This window comes from Pelobates fuscus, chromosome 6 (assembly GCF_036172605.1).
Source record: "Pelobates fuscus isolate aPelFus1 chromosome 6, aPelFus1.pri, whole genome shotgun sequence".
Taxonomy (NCBI): Eukaryota; Metazoa; Chordata; class Amphibia; order Anura; family Pelobatidae; genus Pelobates; species Pelobates fuscus.
The window spans coordinates 14,157,096-14,176,772 of NC_086322.1; the positions used below are offsets into that span (position 1 = coordinate 14,157,096).

The 19,677-nt window shown below is 39.1% G+C and overlaps 6 non-coding genes across 6 annotated transcripts; all 6 read left to right on the forward strand.

Annotated features, from left to right (window-relative positions):
- Positions 1-2,573: 2,573 nt before the first annotated feature.
- On the forward strand, positions 2,574-2,645 carry TRNAP-CGG (transfer RNA proline (anticodon CGG)). The gene has a single exon. It is a non-coding gene; the product is annotated as a tRNA-Pro (tRNA).
- An 8,582-nt stretch (positions 2,646-11,227) lies between these two features.
- Positions 11,228-11,299, forward strand: TRNAP-CGG (transfer RNA proline (anticodon CGG)). The gene has a single exon. It is a non-coding gene; the product is annotated as a tRNA-Pro (tRNA).
- A 1,749-nt stretch (positions 11,300-13,048) lies between these two features.
- Positions 13,049-13,120, forward strand: TRNAP-CGG (transfer RNA proline (anticodon CGG)). The gene has a single exon. It is a non-coding gene; the product is annotated as a tRNA-Pro (tRNA).
- A 1,748-nt stretch (positions 13,121-14,868) lies between these two features.
- TRNAP-CGG (transfer RNA proline (anticodon CGG)) lies at positions 14,869-14,940 on the forward strand. Its single transcript has one exon. It is a non-coding gene; the product is annotated as a tRNA-Pro (tRNA).
- A 1,749-nt stretch (positions 14,941-16,689) lies between these two features.
- Positions 16,690-16,761, forward strand: TRNAP-CGG (transfer RNA proline (anticodon CGG)). Its single transcript has one exon. It is a non-coding gene; the product is annotated as a tRNA-Pro (tRNA).
- A 1,747-nt stretch (positions 16,762-18,508) lies between these two features.
- On the forward strand, positions 18,509-18,580 carry TRNAP-UGG (transfer RNA proline (anticodon UGG)). Its single transcript has one exon. It is a non-coding gene; the product is annotated as a tRNA-Pro (tRNA).
- Positions 18,581-19,677: the final 1,097 nt, after the last annotated feature.

A 19,677-nucleotide genomic window follows, 5' to 3' on the forward strand; every position in this document is an offset into this window, starting at 1 on the left:
GTTTCTCGACTAACCCTTTCTAAGTTGCTGGGAGGCAGCATGTGTCCCCGAAGCATGGCTCGAGTGTGTCCATTCTACGTCTCAGCCTCAGTTACCTGTATGGTTATCCACGACATGCACTCATACCTATGCCAGTGGAGGTGGCAGAGCGTGACCCTCCCATCCCTGTGTGTGGTAGATCGGTTGTCCACTAGCCAGCGTGGGGTATGATGTGTACCATCCCCCCCCCGCCCCTATGTGGTAAAGCGAGAATAACGTGTGGTGGAGTATTGTGACCTATCCGGTGAGTGCCTGTTGTAACGTATGGAGGGGCAATGTGTAGGGTTACGGGTGTAATCTGGTCCCTGAGTGTCATGCGGGCCCTGTGGCCATATAGGTGGGGTATCAAATAAGTACGTAAACGGGACCGAGTATATCCAGTGTCCTGCATGGAGGGGCATTGCCCCGTACCGTATGTCCACGTTGAGCATCTGAATAGGTGATGTTGTGGAGTGGAAAGTCCAGGGCTGCAGTCAGGGAGAGCGTATGTGTCCCAAACAAAAAGGTGGGTTGCAGCGTGCGGGTATTGACATACCCTAGGGTAATTGTTTTCCCCATGAGACCAGTTCAAGTGTCTCGCTGTATCGTAGTGAACAAATGAACCCGCTGGACGTTGTCCGTGTCGTAGAGTGTGTGCCCCCCACTATTCCCCCTCCCAAGTTCTTTACTGATACTTAACGTTAGGCAAACGGGTGTTCAGGTCCCGGATCACAAAGAGAAGAAATAACCCAATTGGTACCTCCTCGTTGCCAGGTCAGATAAGTCCCCAGGTTCAGCAGTAGAAAGGTGCAAGCGGTCTAAGTAGGTATCGTGAAGGTTAAGGAGCGCGGAGGGTCCCCAGGCAGGAGTGAGAATCAGGGGGACATATCCAGAGGGTAGTGTGTATACCCCTTACTCCAGCGCCTCCGGGTTGTTGCGCCTGCGTTGTGCTGGGCCTTGCGGTGGTTCTCTGTCTCGTCTCCTATGAGCCCTGTGTTGTTGAGGCCTCCCTCCTAGCGGGCCCAGGACCCAGTCAGGAGTAGGGATATGCGGCAAGTTCATTTCCTCCAGGAATCTCGGGATCTCTTCGGGCCAACGGATTGAGGCCCAGCCATTCCGGTGTCGGGCCAGTAGGGCAAAGGGGTAGCCCCACTTGTATTGGATGTTGCGTTCCTGCAGGGCTGCTGTGATAGGCTTCAGTGCTCGCCTGGCCTCTAAAGTGATGGGCGAGAGGTCATTAAAGAGGAAAACTTGCGCGCCCTTGTAGTCCCAGGCACGGTGGGATCTGGCCGCCTGCATGATGGCATCTTTGTCCCGGAAGGAGCTGAGGCAGCATATAATGTCTCTTGGGGTGCCGTCCGCTAACTTGGGACGTAGTGCTCTGTGTGCTCGTTCGTATCTGAATGTGAGCGGAGCGCCCTCTCCCAGGATCATATGAAAGAGGTCGTTAAGGGTAGTTTCAGGGTTTTCCTCACCTTCCGGTTCAGGGACCCCGCGGACCCTAATATTACATCTCCTCCCTCTATTGTCTAGGTCCTCCATTGTCCGCCTCATGTGTAATAACAGCTCCCCTTGGCGTGCTAGGGCCATATCAGTCGCCTGCAGTCTCGCGGCCTGTGTGTCTCGGGATTGCTCTAGGTTTTGTATTTGGCCCGCGTGTGCATTTACCTCTGCCCGGACACCTGCTATTTCAGCCCGTAGTGCATCCTGGATGGACGTGGTGTGCACTAGGAGGTCAGCCTTCGTGACCATAGCAGCAGCCATGGATCTGATTTCCTCTCCGATCTGCTCCAGTGTAGTAGTGCCACGAGGTTCCCTGGAGGACGGCTCCGTCGGCGCCATCTTGGATCCGCTCGCCTCCTCGCACATGTCGGCCGAGTTTTGGAGAAATCCATCCATCGGGCCGTGAGTGTGCCCGGATTGGGAGCCCCTCGGGGTCTGGGGGGTGTCGGTTCGTCGGTGGCGTCCCATGTGTGCTGATGGGGTCGGATTAAAGGCTGTGTTTTACGCCGGCGGGTCGGAGCTCACTCACTGTGCTGCCATCTCGTTCCGAGCCCAGGCCACCAAAAAAAAATCAATGTTTTCTGATAATTTGTTAATGCAAGGGCTAACTGCTCATATGACGCTTTTAAGATTTCAAAGTCCTTGTTAAAACTGCAAAATCTTTGTTAAAACAAAGGAGAAAAAAAACACAATATGACTTGACATACGGAATTCTATTTTTATTCATAGTTAGACTTGTGAAAAAGTGTGTTAGAGAGGGGAGGTCCGAATCAAATTCCTTCCATTCCACAGCTGAATGAATCGATGAATAAGACTCTACAGGTAAATTCAATGCTATCATTACATCCGGCTGTGGATTAAAGGTTTTGGAACCATTCCAACTGCTCCAAACACAATTTTGCACAAGTCTATGTATAATGACTTCTTCCTCCACACATCTTTCCTTTATTTTCCCATTTTCAAAACATAGTCCAGTGGCTATTTAGACAACACAAGCGCTGTCTGAAGCATTAGTATAGGCATTTCCCACTATGCTGAAAGTGCACCACACTGGCTCGTTGGTCTAGGGGTATGATTCTCGCTTCGGGTGCGAGAGGTCCCGGGTTCAAATCCCGGATGAGCCCAAGCATTCACATGCTGTTTGTTGTTTCTCTTTAGAAGTATGTAATTTTGAACTGTGTTTAATTTATATAGCAAAACCCTTCAAGTGCTCCTAAGTGAAGATGATGGAATGCCTCTGTAGATGCAAATATCCATTTTGATATCTATCCTAGCTGTCCATATAAGAGTTAATTTGAACAAAGAATGAATTTGGCATTTCATCTTTATTTCTCGGAAAAAGGATTTGTATAAAATCCTTTTTTGCTGGAAAAATACTGATTTCGAAATGTTCTTGTTAATTGTCCAAGATATCGGTATTTTGTAAATATCTGGTTTTAATCAAATATGTATTGCGTTATATTGCGAAAGATTATAATTAGAAACAGCTGTTTATAACTTGTGACCAACGTATTATGTAATAAACGCTCATGACCCCCACCAACATGGAAATGGGGTATATATCTTACTAACGTTTAAATAAACTTTGAATTGGTTATAGAACACATCTCTTGTCTTCTTGGCTGATTCCCGGGATCCTGTCTGTCTATCCAAAGAGGGTGCGGCTCCAGCAAAATATCCATCTCAGAGAGTTTCGTATATAGCTGTGTTAATCCCCAACAACTTGGTACCAGAAGTGGGGTCAATTAAAGGAGGAAATCAGGTAGGAGGATTCGGTGTCTTTTTTGACCTTTATTCTTTTACCTGTCTTTTCCTATCCTTTACACATTGCACATTAGATTATGATTTTATTTAAAGGGGAATTTTACTTTTGAGATTTTTTTTTCACTCCTTGGGTAGGAGATGAGGTTGTACATAACTGTGGGAGACGTCCCAGGACCCCTCTTTCTTTGAAAGAAAAGAGGTTGCCTTTGTTAAGGTTGTAAAAAAAGGTATTCAGTCTGACAGGTATTGGCAGACTGCGGTATAATTCAGTCTGTTAGACAGACTGCGGTATAATTCAGTCTCTTAGCAGACTGCGGTGTATAATTCAGTCTCTTAGCAGACTGCGGTAAAGTTATGTACAGGTAAAACTTTTGCAAACTGTAATGTTTTAGCAAAGTAAGGAAAAAAAATAATTAAAACAAAATAAATTAGAAAGGGAATTCTTTTAAACTACGTACTCTGTTGATGGTTATTTGGCTGTCCTGCAACCTGTTTGGCTGTTCTGCTTGCTTGCGATATATCTGTTGGCTTTTGTGCTTTTTGCAAAGGATTGGAATTTCTGATTTTAAGCGATACAGCTCGTGGAGAAGTAGCAGTTTTGTTGGAACATTTGATTCCGTACAGCTGTTCTTTATCCACTGAATAATCAGTTATTCCAAATCCAATTCTTATTGAGTTTGAAATGGGTACTTCCCAGTCTAAAAAATACCCTCGCCCTAATCCAGGGGAGACTTGCAAACAGTATGTTGCCAGAATTGGTGAGCTGGGGGATTATTTAGTGGATCCATGGGTGGATAATATGTCAGGGTGGACACAAGGACAGGGTAGTGAAACTCCCTTCCCTAAAGACGGGGCTAATGATGATTATTTTCTGAGTATGGTTAAGGGATTATGTTTGGGTGATAAGAAATCTTTTCCTTGGTATGAGGGAGATCCAGGATGGGACAAGGAATACATGAGACAGGGGGGTGAGAATTGGCTTAAGATTGCACCTCATTGGTACCCTGTTTCCAAAGAGGGGAAAAGGATAAAAAGGAATAAAAAGAAAACTAAAGAGACTGTTGCTGATAGCTGCAAATCACTGCCCCCTCCTAATTACACTCCATACTATAGACCACTATATCCCAGCCTGCCACCTAAAGATGATGATGATTTGGTTCTTGCTATAGCAGTTGGATCACAGGGGGTAGCCACTGCCCCGTTAAACTCCCTTTCTATCTCTCCCCAAGATGAGAAGATTAAACATATCCAGCGAAGGTCCCCTAAGGGTATCCAAACTAGGTATAAGAAAAAGATGGGACTGGGTGTTAAAAGAACAGATAAGGATGATGATGAGGAAGATGAGTCAGAACTTGATGAGTCAGACACACAGCAAACATATCCTTTTCTAACTGTAGGAGATCAATTGATTTTGAAACCTTTAACTCCAGGAGAATTAAAGGACATAATTAAGGGTGCTCCAAATCCTAGAACGAATCCCTCTGCATGTATTATGTATTTGAAGAGAATGTGCCAAGGACAAAATATGACACAGATTGACATAAAGTTAATTATTGATGGATTATTAGATTATGACTCAGAATCTGGGTGGGAATGGAATAGAGTGCCCACTGTAAGTGTCCCACTTGATGGAACCACAGTGAGTACTTATCCATTAGCCACGGAAAAAGGGAGAGACATTATGTGGGATGAAGTGAAAACAGAGATGATAAGATTGTGGAAAGACAAGCAGTCTATCTCCACTGCTTTGTCCTGTAAACAGGGCACAAAGGAGACAGTGACAGATTTCACTAAAAGGTTTTATAAATGTTGGAAAGATGAAGCTGGACTTGGTTCAGAGGAGAGTGGTATGGGTTCTTTAAAAATACAGACTTGCATTGGGAATATGCTTCCAGCATATTCACTGCTAGTTAAACAGCTGATTTCAGAATGGTCAACTTTAACTCCAGTTAAATTTTTGCAGAAAATACATGAGAGAGAAGCAGCAGGTTGTTTTGCTATAGGAAAAGATGGAAAGAGTATGTTGTATCAGTCACAGGGTTTACAGCATTGTGACCCTAATCAGGCAAGAGAAAGAGGTTTTGGAGGTGATAGGAGATTAAATGAAAGAGGATTCAGGAGCCCAAGGGGGAGAGGACGTGGAGGAAATAGGTCCCAACCATTTATTAATCGAGGGACACATTGTTTTAACTGTAAACGACAGGGACACTGGAAGAATGAGTGCCCCAATCCTATCAGACCACAGACTGGACAAGCCCCAGGTTACCAGGGTCCCTCACGGATACCCCAGCAGTCCCACTACCCCCCACAATTTCGCTCTCCTGCCCCTAATGCCCCTTCTGGCCGCAATACTCCTTCTGGCCCTACCCATCACATCCAATGGCCATAGGGGTGCCCAGAAGGTAACACTCCAGCTTTTCCTGTATTATCCTCTAGTTTTATGGAACAACCCTTCATAGTCCTCAATGTAAATGGGAGGGATATGCCCTTTATTGTAGACACGGGTGCCACCTGTTCCACCATATGTATGGATGTATATAGAGGTTTAAGGGAAAAGTCAACACCTTCTGTGGGAATAAATGGAGTGTTAACAAAAACCTTCAAGACTATCCCTTTGAAAGTTAAATTGTCCAACTCCCCTATTTCTCTAAGCCATCAGTTTAGCCTAATCCCAGGGTGCCCTGTTAATCTCCTAGGGAGGGATCTCCTTGGGGTACTGGGTACAACTGTGGATTTTTCCCCTGAGGGTGGCATGGCAGTTTCCCTTACTGCCCCCTCCTCTGGAATTTTCCTGCAGATGGATATGGATGAGGTCCCTGCTTCTGTATGGGCTTCGTCCAAGCTAGATGTAGGATACATAAATTGTACCCCTTATAAAGCAAAACTACGCCCAAATGTCAGCCCAATTTATATTAAACAGTATCCCCTGTCACAGGAGAAGAAGGATGGGATCAGACCTATGATCCAGTCCTTCCTTCAGCAGGGTATACTAAGGCCTGTAGTCTCTCCCTATAACTCCCCCATTAACCCGGTCCCTAAAGCTACCAAGGACTACAGATTTGTTCAAGACCTAAGGGCTATTAATAATCTAGTTATCCCAATAGCCCCCATTGTCCCTGATATTAACACTCTGATAACAGCCATTCCTCATGAAGCTAAATATTTTACAGTCATTGACTTAAGTAATGCATTTTTTTCGGTCCCTGTTGACCAAGAGACACAACTACTTATGGCTTTCACTTTTGAGGGGGTTCAGTATACCTGGACCCGCCTTCCCCAGGGCTACGTGGACTCACCAGCTGTTTATTCACTGGTGCTCCAGCAAACCCTTAAGACATGGACCCCTTGTCATGGTTCCGTCCTGCTGCAGTATGTTGATGATATACTGCTGTGCAGTCCTGACTGGGAAGCCAGCACACAAGACACTGTCAGCTTGTTGAAACATTTAGCATTGGAAGGCCACAAGGTAGCCAAGCATAAGATCCAATTAGGTGCAGAAAAGGTTGATTATCTGGGATTTGTATTACAACAAGGTACACGCTCACTCAGCTCCAAACGTATTGAAGCTATACAAAAAATACCCAAACCTGTTACAAAGAAGGAGTTGCTCACCTTCTTGGGTATGATTAATTATTGTCGTCAGTGGATACCTGAATGTTCATACTATGACTCAATTATGAGAATGGCTGTAAAAGGGGACAGCCCAGATTATATCAGATGGTCACCTGAAATGGATGATGCATATGTGGCACTCAAAGTAGGCATTATGCAGGCCCCAGCTTTAGGACTGCCTAATTATTGTAAACCATTTCATCTTTATGCAAGGGACAACTGTAAAACCATGGCTGCGGTCTGTGCTCAGGAACATGGAGGTGGCATGCGTCCTGTAGCATTTTTCTCCAAGGTAGTCCCTGTTCCGGTTCAGGGGATGCCGGCGTGTCTTAGGGCCTTAGCGGCTTGTGCAATGGCTGTTGAGACTGCTACTACTATCACTCTGGGCCATCCCACTATTCTCCATACATCACATCAAGTGTTACATTTGATTAAGAATCTCACTACACAACATATGACAGCACAGAGATTAAGTGGTTATGAAATAATTCTCTTGAATTCTACTAATTTACAAATCAAGTATGGCCCTATTAATTCTGGCCCTATGAGTGTACTGCATGCTATCCTTACTCATGACAACCCTAATCTGAGCAATGCTCAGCCAGAGGAACATGACTGCATTCATGCTATACATACACATACCTCCCCCCGCTTAGACCTCATGGATACCCCTCAGCCAGGTTCTGAGGATGTGTTTGTGGATGGATCTTGTTCCCGACCTGTTGACGGACAGTACCAGACAGGGTATGCAGTAGTCCAATTACCTGATAAGGTCCTTGAGGCTAATTCCATACCCAACATGTCAGCCCAAGCTGCTGAGTTAGTTGCTCTTACTCGTGCATGCACTCTATTTACTAACAAAGATGTAAATATTTACACTGACTCACGATACGCTCATGGGGTTGTGCATGATTTTGGAATGATTTGGAAACAAAGAGGATTTATTGCAGCTGATGGTAAAGGCATTTCTCATAAGACATTAATTGAAGACCTCTTGCAGGCTTTACAACTTCCTCGTACAGTGTCTATTGTTCACTGTAGAGCACATACTCAAGGTAGGGATAATATATCCTTAGGCAATGCACTAGCAGATAAAATTGCCAAAGAGGTAGCATCTCAAACCATTTATTACCGTATGATATTTCCAATCTTTAGTCCCCCTACCTGCCCAGAAGAACAGTTGTTGCAAGAACTTCAGGGTTTTGCAACCCATGAGGATATTGCATACTGGAAGAAGCAAGGTTTGGAAAAAGACCAAAATGGCCTTTATTCCAAAGAGGGGAAGATAGGGATACCAGAAAGTAGTGCCCCTATTTTTATTTCCCAGGCACACGGAGTGGGTCACAAGGGTCTTAAGGTCACTTTGGGCCTTATTCAACAACATTTTGTCATTTTAAATCTCTCTCTCCACTGTCAAGTATACTTACAGAGGTGTGTCCAATGCTTACAGACCAATACTACTGTCACACACAAGCCTAGACACGAACACCTCCCACCACCTACAGGCCCTTTCACCCATTTACAGGTAGATTTCACCCACATTCCTAAGACAGGTAAGCGACAACAATACTTACTGGTTATTGTGGATCACTTCTCTAGATGGCCCGAGGCCTTTGTTACTAATAAGGAGGATGCTAGGACTGTGGTGAGAATACTGACCACTGAAATTATTCCTCGGTATGGCTGCCCATTACAGATCAATTCTGATAATGGCCCTGCTTTTTCTAACTGCTCGAACTCCGAGCGCTCATCTTAGTACATACTGAAATATCCACCCACATAGTTGAGAGGGAATTAATTAAAGTTAGTTCTAAAATCCAGGAGAATTTTGCTCATCATTGGTATGATGCCCTCACAGGTTGGTCTCCTACTGGCGCACAAGTTGTAAGGTCCTTTTTCTATCCTATTGTCATTATTGTAATGATACTTGCATTAATGATATTGTTTAATTGTTATCTAACTTGCACACTTAAGAAACGTGTACAACAAATGATTACAGAAGCTGAAAATCGACAACTCGAACTCCTCTTAAAGGGAAAACCTACGGCACAGAGCAAATGGGGGAAATCGAGGTGAAGAAATAATGAAAGTCCCGCAGACGTGATTAGCACGTCTGAATATACCTCCTCTTGTTTCTCTGCCGTAGGCCTCCCATGGATATTTACCGTAAGATAGATCATGATATGATCTAAGAGGGGAATTGTAGATGCAAATATCCATTTTGATATCTATCCTAGCTGTCCATATAAGAGTTAATTTGAACAAAGAATGAATTTGGCATTTCATCTTTATTTCTCGGAAAAAGGATTTGTATAAAATCCTTTTTTGCTGGAAAAATACTGATTTCGAAATGTTCTTGTTAATTGTCCAAGATATCGGTATTTTGTAAATATCTGGTTTTAATCAAATATGTATTGCGTTATATTGCGAAAGATTATAATTAGAAACAGCTGTTTATAACTTGTGACCAACGTATTATGTAATAAACGCTCATGACCCCCACCAACATGGAAATGGGGTATATATCTTACTAACGTTTAAATAAACTTTGAATTGGTTATAGAACACATCTCTTGTCTTCTTGGCTGATTCCCGGGATCCTGTCTGTCTATCCAAAGAGGGTGCGGCTCCAGCAAAATATCCATCTCAGAGAGTTTCGTATATAGCTGTGTTAATCCCCAACAGCCTCCTCAATTATATATGTTTCCTGGTGCTTCTGATATTTCCTTTCAAATCTAAGATTTGATATTCATACACTTTTAGCTTTTTCTTAGAAATGTATGAGAAAGTTTGAGAGAAATATTTAGAAATGTGTCGTTTTCATTATCAACCATTCAAAATCAATAGTTTATCGTAAGTCATTATTGCCAGACATAACTGCTCAGATGACACTTTTAAGACTGCAAAGTCTTTGTTAAGACTGCAAAATCTTTTCTAAGAACCAACAAAGGAGAAAAAAAGACTATATGTTTTGACGTACGGAATTCTATTTTTATTCATACTTAAACTTGTGCAAATATGTGTTAGAGAGGGTAAGTCCGAATCAAATAACTTCCAGTCCACACCTGAATAATGTATTGATGAATAACACTCTCCAAGTAAATTCAAGTCAGTCATTAATGTATTGATGAATAACACTCTACAAGTAAATTCAAGTTATTGGAACCAGGCCAACCTCCCCAAACATCATTTTGCACAATCTAATTTTGCTAATCTTTGCTAAGAACAAAGAAAAGAGAAAAAAAGACTATATGTTTTGACATACGGAATTCCATTTTTATTCATACTTAAACTTGTGCAAATATGTGTTAGAGAGGGTTAGTCCGAATCAAATGACTTCCAGTCAACACCTAAATAATGTATTAATGAATAACACTCTACCAGTAAATTCAAGGCAGTCGTTAATGTATTGATAAATAACACTCTACAAGAAAATTCAAGTTATTGGAACCAGGCCAACCTCCCCAAACATAATTTTGCACAAGTCTATTTTTGTAATAAATTTCTTCTCTGCAGGGTGCGAGAGGTCCTGGGTTCAAATCCCTGATGGGCCCAAGCTTTTGTTTTTCTGTTTTAAAGCACGCAGCTTCGAACTGTTTAATTTAGTCAGCAAAATTCAATAATAGCAAAACCCTTCAAGTGCTTTTAAGAGAAGAAGATGTCATGCCACCTTGTATATTTATTTCCTGTTTTCAGTCTCTTATTTAAAAATGTATGGTGCTTCTGATATCACCTTATGAATCTAAGATTTTATAGGCATTCACCTTTAGCTTTTTTTTTTAGAAACTTATGAGAAACTTTGAGAGAAATCGTTAGAAATGTGTATGTTTCATAACCAACCATTCAAAATCAATGTTTTCTGATAATTTGTTAATGCAAGGGCTAACTGCTCATATGACGCTTTTAAGATTTCAAAGTCCTTGTTAAAACTGCAAAATCTTTGTTAAAACAAAGGAGAAAAAAAACACAATATGACTTGACATACGGAATTCTATTTTTATTCATAGTTAGACTTGTGAAAAAGTGTGTTAGAGAGGGGAGGTCCGAATCAAATTCCTTCCATTCCACAGCTGAATGAATCGATGAATAAGACTCTACAGGTAAATTCAATGCTATCATTACATCCGGCTGTGGATTAAAGGTTTTGGAACCATTCCAACTGCTCCAAACACAATTTTGCACAAGTCTATGTATAATGACTTCTTCCTCCACACATCTTTCCTTTATTTTCCCATTTTCAAAACATAGTCCAGTGGCTATTTAGACAACACAAGCGCTGTCTGAAGCATTAGTATAGGCATTTCCCACTATGCTGAAAGTGCACCACACTGGCTCGTTGGTCTAGGGGTATGATTCTCGCTTCGGGTGCGAGAGGTCCCGGGTTCAAATCCCGGATGAGCCCAAGCATTCACATGCTGTTTGTTGTTTCTCTTTAGAAGTATGTAATTTTGAACTGTGTTTAATTTATATAGCAAAACCCTTCAAGTGCTCCTAAGTGAAGATGATGGAATGCCTCCTCAATTATATATGTTTCCTGGTGCTTCTGATATTTCCTTTCAAATCTAAGATTTGATATTCATACACTTTTAGCTTTTTCTTAGAAATGTATGAGAAAGTTTGAGAGAAATATTTAGAAATGTGTCGTTTTCATTATCAATCATTCAAAATCAATAGTTTATCGTAAGTCATTAATGCCAGACATAACTGCTCAGATGACACTTTTAAGACTGCAAAGTCTTTGTTAAGACTGCAAAATCTTTTCTAAGAACCAACAAAGGAGAAAAAAAGACTATATGTTTTGACGTACGGAATTCTATTTTTATTCATACTTAAACTTGTGCAAATATGTGTTAGAGAGGGTAAGTCCGAATCAAATAACTTCCAGTCCACACCTGAATAATGTATTGATGAATAACACTCTCCAAGTAAATTCAAGTCAGTCATTAATGTATTGATGAATAACACTCTACAAGTAAATTCAAGTTATTGGAACCAGGCCAACCTCCCCAAACATCATTTTGCACAATCTAATTTTGCTAATCTTTGCTAAGAACAAAGAAAAGAGAAAAAAAGACTATATGTTTTGACATACGGAATTCCATTTTTATTCATACTTAAACTTGTGCAAATATGTGTTAGAGAGGGTTAGTCCGAATCAAATGACTTCCAGTCAACACCTAAATAATGTATTAATGAATAACACTCTACAAGTCAAGGCAGTCGTTAATGTATTGATAAATAACACTCTACAAGAAAATTCAAGTTATTGGAACCAGGCCAACCTCCCCAAACATAATTTTGCACAAGTCTATTTTTGTAATAAATTTCTTCTCTGCAGGGTGCGAGAGGTCCTGGGTTCAAATCCCTGATGGGCCCAAGCTTTTGTTTTTCTGTTTTAAAGCACGCAGCTTCGAACTGTTTAATTTAGTCAGCAAAATTCAATAATAGCAAAACCCTTCAAGTGCTTTTAAGAGAAGAAGATGTCATGCCACCTTGTATATTTATTTCCTGTTTTCAGTCTCTTATTTAAAAATGTATGGTGCTTCTGATATCACCTTATAAATCTAAGATTTTATAGGCATTCACCTTTAGCTTTTTTTTTAGAAACTTATGAGAAACTTTGAGAGAAATCGTTAGAAATGTGTATGTTTCATAACCAACCATTCAAAATCAATGTTTTCTGATAATTTGTTAATGCAAGGGCTAACTGCTCATTTGACGCTTTTAAGATTTCAAAGTCCTTGTTAAAACTGCAAAATCTTTGTTAAAACAAAGGAGAAAAAAAACACAATATGACTTGACATACGGAATTCTATTTTTATTCATAGTTAGACTTGTGAAAAAGTGTGTTAGAGAGGGGAGGTCCGAATCAAATTCCTTCCATTCCACAGCTGAATGAATCGATGAATAAGACTCTACAGGTAAATTCAATGCTATCATTACATCCGGCTGTGGATTAAAGGTTTTGGAACCATTCCAACTGCTCCAAACACAATTTTGCACAAGTCTATGTATAATGACTTCTTCCTCCACACATCTTTCCTTTATTTTCCCATTTTCAAAACATAGTCCAGTGGCTATTTAGACAACACAAGCGCTGTCTGAAGCATTAGTATAGGCATTTCCCACTATGCTGAAAGTGCACCACACTGGCTCGTTGGTCTAGGGGTATGATTCTCGCTTCGGGTGCGAGAGGTCCCGGATTCAAATCCCGGATGAGCCCAAGCATTCACAAGCTGTTTGTTGTTTCTCTTAAGAAGTATGTAATTTTGAACTGTGTTTAATTTATATAGCAAAACCCTTCAAGTGCTCCTAAGTGAAGATGATGGAATGCCTCCTCAATTATATATGTTTCCTGGTGCTTCTGATATTTCCTTTCAAATCTAAGATTTGATATTCATACACTTTTAGCTTTTTCTTAGAAATGTATGATAAAGTTTGAGAGAAATATTTAGAAATGTGTCGTTTTCATTATCAACCATTCAAAATCAATAGTTTATCGTAAGTCATTAATGCCAGACATAACTGCTCAGATGACACTTTTAAGACTGCAAAGTCTTTGTTAAGACTGCAAAATCTTTTGTAAGAACCAACAAAGGAGAAAAAAAGACTATATGTTTTGACGTACGGAATTCTATTTTTATTCATACTTAAACTTGTGCAAATATGTGTTAGAGAGGGTAAGTCCGAATCAAATAACTTCCAGTCCACACCTGAATAATGTATTGATGAATAACACTCTCCAAGTAAATTCAAGTCAGTCATTAATGTATTGATGAATAACACTCTACAAGTAAATTCAAGTTATTGGAACCAGGCCAACCTCCCCAAACATCATTTTGCACAATCTAATTTTGCTAATCTTTGCTAAGAACAAAGAAAAGAGAAAAAAAGACTATATGTTTTGACATACGGAATTCCATTTTTATTCATACTTAAACTTGTGCAAATATGTGTTAGAGAGGGTTAGTCCGAATCAAATGACTTCCAGTCAACACCTAAATAATGTATTAATGAATAACACTCTACAAGTCAAGGCAGTCGTTAATGTATTGATAAATAACACTCTACAAGAAAATTCAAGTTATTGAAACCAGGCCAACCTCCCCAAACATAATTTTGCACAAGTCTATTTTTGTAATAAATTATTCTCTGCAGGGTGCGAGAGGTCCTGGGTTCAAATCCCTGATGGGCCCAAGCTTTTGTTTTTCTGTTTTAAAGCACGCAGCTTCGAACTGTTTAATTTAGTCAGCAAAATTCAATAATAGCAAAACCCTTCAAGTGCTTTTAAGAGAAGAAGATGTCATGCCACCTTGTATATTTATTTCCTGTTTTCAGTCTCTTATTTAAAAATGTATGGTGCTTCTGATATCACCTTATAAATCTAAGATTTTATAGGCATTCACCTTTAGCTTTTTTTTTAGAAACTTATGAGAAACTTTGAGAGAAATCGTTAGAAATGTGTATGTTTCATAACCAACCATTCAAAATCAATGTTTTCTGATAATTTGTTAATGCAAGGGCTAACTGCTCATATGACGCTTTTAAGATTTCAAAGTCCTTGTTAGAACTGCAAAATCTTTGTTAAAACAAAGGAGAAAAAAAACACAATATGACTTGACATACGGAATTCTATTTTTATTCATAGTTAGACTTGTGAAAAAGTGTGTTAGAGAGGGGAGGTCCGAATCAAATTCCTTCCATTCCACAGCTGAATGAATCGATGAATAAGACTCTACAGGTAAATTCAATGCTATCATTACATCCGGCTGTGGATTAAAGGTTTTGGAACCATTCCAACTGCTCCAAACACAATTTTGCACAAGTCTATGTATAATGACTTCTTCCTCCACACATCTTTCCTTTATTTTCCCATTTTCAAAACATAGTCCAGTGGCTATTTAGACAACACAAGCGCTGTCTGAAGCATTAGTATAGGCATTTCCCACTATGCTGAAAGTGCACCACACTGGCTCGTTGGTCTAGGGGTATGATTCTCGCTTCGGGTGCGAGAGGTCCCGGGTTCAAATCCCGGATGAGCCCAAGCATTCACATGCTGTTTGTTGTTTCTCTTTAGAAGTATGTAATTTTGAACTGTGTTTAATTTATATAGCAAAACCCTTCAAGTGCTCCTAAGTGAAGATGATGGAATGCCTCCTCAATTATATATGTTTCCTGGTGCTTCTGATATTTCCTTTCAAATCTAAGATTTGATATTCATACACTTTTAGCTTTTTCTTAGAAATGTATGAGAAAGTTTGAGAGAAATATTTAGAAATGTGTCGTTTTCATTATCAACCATTCAAAATCAATAGTTTATCGTAAGTCATTAATGCCAGACATAACTGCTCAGATGACACTTTTAAGACTGCAAAGTCTTTGTTAAGACTGCAAAATCTTTTCTAAGAACCAACAAAGGAGAAAAAAAGACTATATGTTTTGACGTACGGAATTCTATTTTTATTCATACTTAAACTTGTGCAAATATGTGTTAGAGAGGGTAAGTCCGAAACAAATAACTTCCAGTCCTCACCTGAATAATGTATTGATGAATAACACTCTCCAAGTAAATTCAAGTCAGTCATTAATGTATTGATGAATAACACTCTACAAGTAAATTCAAGTTATTGGAACCAGGCCAACCTCCCCAAACATCATTTTGCACAATCTAATTTTGCTAATCTTTGCTAAGAACAAAGAAAAGAGAAAAAAAGACTATATGTTTTGACATACGGAATTCCATTTTTATTCATACTTAAACTTGTGCAAATATGTGTTAGAGAGGGTTAGTCCGAATCAAATGACTTCCAGTCAACATCTAAATAATGTATTAATGAATAACATTCTACAAGTCAAGGCAGTCGTTAATGTATTGATAAATAACACTCTACAAGAAAATTCAAGTTATTGGAACCAGGCCAACCTCCCCAAACATAATTTTGCACAAGTCTATTTTTGTAATAAATTTCTTCTCTGCAGGGTGCGAGAGGTCCTGGGTTCAAATCCCTGATGGGCCCAAGCTTTTGTTTTTCTGTTTTAAAGCACGCAGCTTTGAACTGTTTAATTTAGTCAGCAAAATTCAATAATAGCAAAACCCTTCAAGTGCTTTTAAGAGAAGAAGGTGTCATGCCACCTTGTATATTTATTTCCTGTTTTCAGTCTCTTATTTAAAAATGTATGGTGCTTCTGATATCACCTTATAAATCTAAGATTTTATAGGCATTCACCTTTAGCTTTTTTTTTAGAAACTTATGAGAAACTTTGAGAGAAATCGTTAGAAATGTGTATGTTTCATAACCAACCATTCAAAATCAATGTTTTCTGATAATTTGTTAATGCAAGGGCTAACTGCTCATATGACGCTTTTAAGATTTCAAAGTCCTTGTTAGAACTGCAAAATCTTTGTTAAAACAAAGGAGAAAAAAAACACAATATGACTTGACATACGGAATTCTATTTTTATTCATAGTTAGACTTGTGAAAAAGTGTGTTAGAGAGGGGAGGTCCGAATCAAATTCCTTCCATTCCACAGCTGAATGAATCGATGAATAAGACTCTACAGGTAAATTCAATGCTATCATTACATCCGGCTGTGGATTAAAGGTTTTGGAACCATTCCAACTGCTCCAAACACAATTTTGCACAAGTCTATGTATAATGACTTCTTCCTCCACACATCTTTCCTTTATTTTCCCATTTTCAAAACATAGTCCAGTGGCTATTTAGACAACACAAGCGCTGTCTGAAGCATTAGTATAGGCATTTCCCACTATGCTGAAAGTGCACCACACTGGCTCGTTGGTCTAGGGGTATGATTCTCGCTTCGGGTGCGAGAGGTCCCGGGTTCAAATCCCGGATGAGCCCAAGCATTCACATGCTGTTTGTTGTTTCTCTTTAGAAGTATGTAATTTTGAACTGTGTTTAATTTATATAGCAAAACCCTTCAAGTGCTCCTAAGTGAAGATGATGGAATGCCTCCTCAATTATATATGTTTCCTAGTGCTTCTGATATTTCCTTTCAAATCTAAGATTTGATATTCATACACTTTTAGCTTTTTCTTAGAAATGTATGAGAAAGTTTGAGAGAAATATTTAGAAATGTGTCGTTTTCATTATCAACCATTCAAAATCAATAGTTTATCGTAAGTCATTAATGCCAGACATAACTGCTCAGATGACACTTTTAAGACTGCAAAGTCTTTGTTAAGACTGCAAAATCTTTTCTAAGAACCAACAAAGGAGAAAAAAAGACTATATGTTTTGACGTACGGAATTCTATTTTTATTCATACTTAAACTTGTGCAAATATGTGTTAGAGAGGGTAAGTCCGAAACAAATAACTTCCAGTCCTCACCTGAATAATGTATTGATGAATAACACTCTCCAAGTAAATTCAAGTCAGTCATTAATGTATTGATGAATAACACTCTACAAGTAAATTCAAGTTATTGGAACCAGGCCAACCTCCCCAAACATCATTTTGCACAATCTAATTTTGCTAATCTTTGCTAAGAACAAAGAAAAGAGAAAAAAAGACTATATGTTTTGACATACGGAATTCCATTTTTATTCATACTTAAACTTGTGCAAATATGTGTTAGAGAGGGTTAGTCCGAATCAAATGACTTCCAGTCAACACCTAAATAATGTATTAATGAATAACATTCTACAAGTCAAGGCAGTCGTTAATGTATTGATAAATAACACTCTACAAGAAAATTCAAGTTATTGGAACCAGGCCAACCTCCCCAAACATAATTTTGCACAAGTCTATTTTTGTAATAAATTTCTTCTCTGCAGGGTGCGAGAGGTCCTGGGTTCAAATCCCTGATGGGCCCAAGCTTTTGTTTTTCTGTTTTAAAGCACGCAGCTTCGAACTGTTTAATTTAGTCAGCAAAATTCAATAATAGCAAAACCCTTCAAGTGCTTTTAAGAGAAGAAGGTGTCATGCCACCTTGTATATTTATTTCCTGTTTTCAGTCTCTTATTTAAAAATGTATGGTGCTTCTGATATCACCTTATAAATCTAAGATTTTATAGGCATTCACCTTTAGCTTTTTTTTTTAGAAACTTATGAGAAACTTTGAGAGAAATCGTTAGAAATGTGTATGTTTCATAACCAACCATTCAAAATCAATGTTTTCTGATAATTTGTTAATGCAAGGGCTAACTGCTCATATGACGCTTTTAAGATTTCAAAGTCCTTGTTAAAACTGCAAAATCTTTGTTAAAACAAAGGAGAAAAAAACACAATATGACTTGACATACGGAATTCTATTTTTATTCATAGTTAGACTTGTGAAAAAGTGTGTTAGAGAGTGGAGGTCCGAATCAAATTCCTTCCATTCCACAGCTGAATGAATCGATGAATAAGACTACTTGTAAATTCAATGCTATCATTACATCCGGCTGTGGATTAAAGGTTTTGGAACCATTCCAACTGCTCCAAACACAATTTTGCACAAGTCTATGTATAATGACTTCTTCCTCCACACATCTTTCCTTTATTTTCCCATTTTCAAAACATAGTCCAGTGGCTATTTAGACAACACAAGCGCTGACTGAAGCATTAGTATAGGCATTTCCCACTATGCTGAAAGTGCACCACACTGGCTCGTTGGTCTAGGGGTATGATTCTCGCTTTGGGTGCGAGAGGTCCCGGGTTCAAATCCCGGACGAGCCCAAGCATTCTGTTTGTTGTTTCTCTTTAGAAGTATGTAATTTTGAACTGTGTTTAATTTATACAGCAAAACCCTTCAAGTGCTCCTAAGTGAAGATGATGGAATGCCTCCTCAATTATATATGTTTCCTGGTGCTTCTGATATTTCCTTTCAAATCTAAGATTTGATATTCATACACTTTTAGCTTTTTCTTAGAAATGTATGATAAAGTTTGAGAGAAATATTTAGAAATGTGTCGTTTTCATTATCAACCATTCAAAATCAATAGTTTATCGTAAGTCATTAATGCCAGACATAACTGCTCAGATGACACTTTTAAGACTGCAAAGTCTTTGTTAAGACTGCAAAATCTTTTCTAAGAACCAACAAAGGAGAAAAAAAGACTATATGTTTTGACGTACGGAATTCTATTTTTATTCATACTTAAACTTGTGCAAATATGTGTTAGAGAGGGTAAGTCCGAATCAAATAACTTCCAGTCCACACCTGAATAATGTATTGATGAATAACACTCTCCAAGTAAATTCAAGTCAGTCATTAATGTATTGATGAATAACACTCTACAAGTAAATTCAAGTTATTGGAACCAGGCCAACCTCCCCAAACATCATTTTGCACAATCTAATTTTGCTAATCTTTGCTAAGAACAAAGAAAAGAGAAAAAAAGACTATATGTTTTGACATACGGAATTCCATTTTTATTCATACTTAAACTTGTGCAAATATGTGTTAGAGAGGGTTAGTCCGAATCAAATGACTTCCAGTCAACACCTAAATAATGTATTAATGAATAACACTCTACAAGTCAAGGCAGTCGTTAATGTATTGATAAATAACACTCTACAAGAAAATTCAAGTTATTGAAACCAGGCCAACCTCCCCAAACATAATTTTGCACAAGTCTATTTTTGTAATAAATTATTCTCTGCAGGGTGCGAGAGGTCCTGGGTTCAAATCCCTGATGGGCCCAAGCTTTTGTTTTTCTGTTTTAAAGCACGCAGCTTCAAACTGTTTAATTTAGTCAGCAAAATTCAATAATAGCAAAACCCTTCAAGTGCTTTTAAGAGAAGAAGATGTCATGCCACCTTGTATATTTATT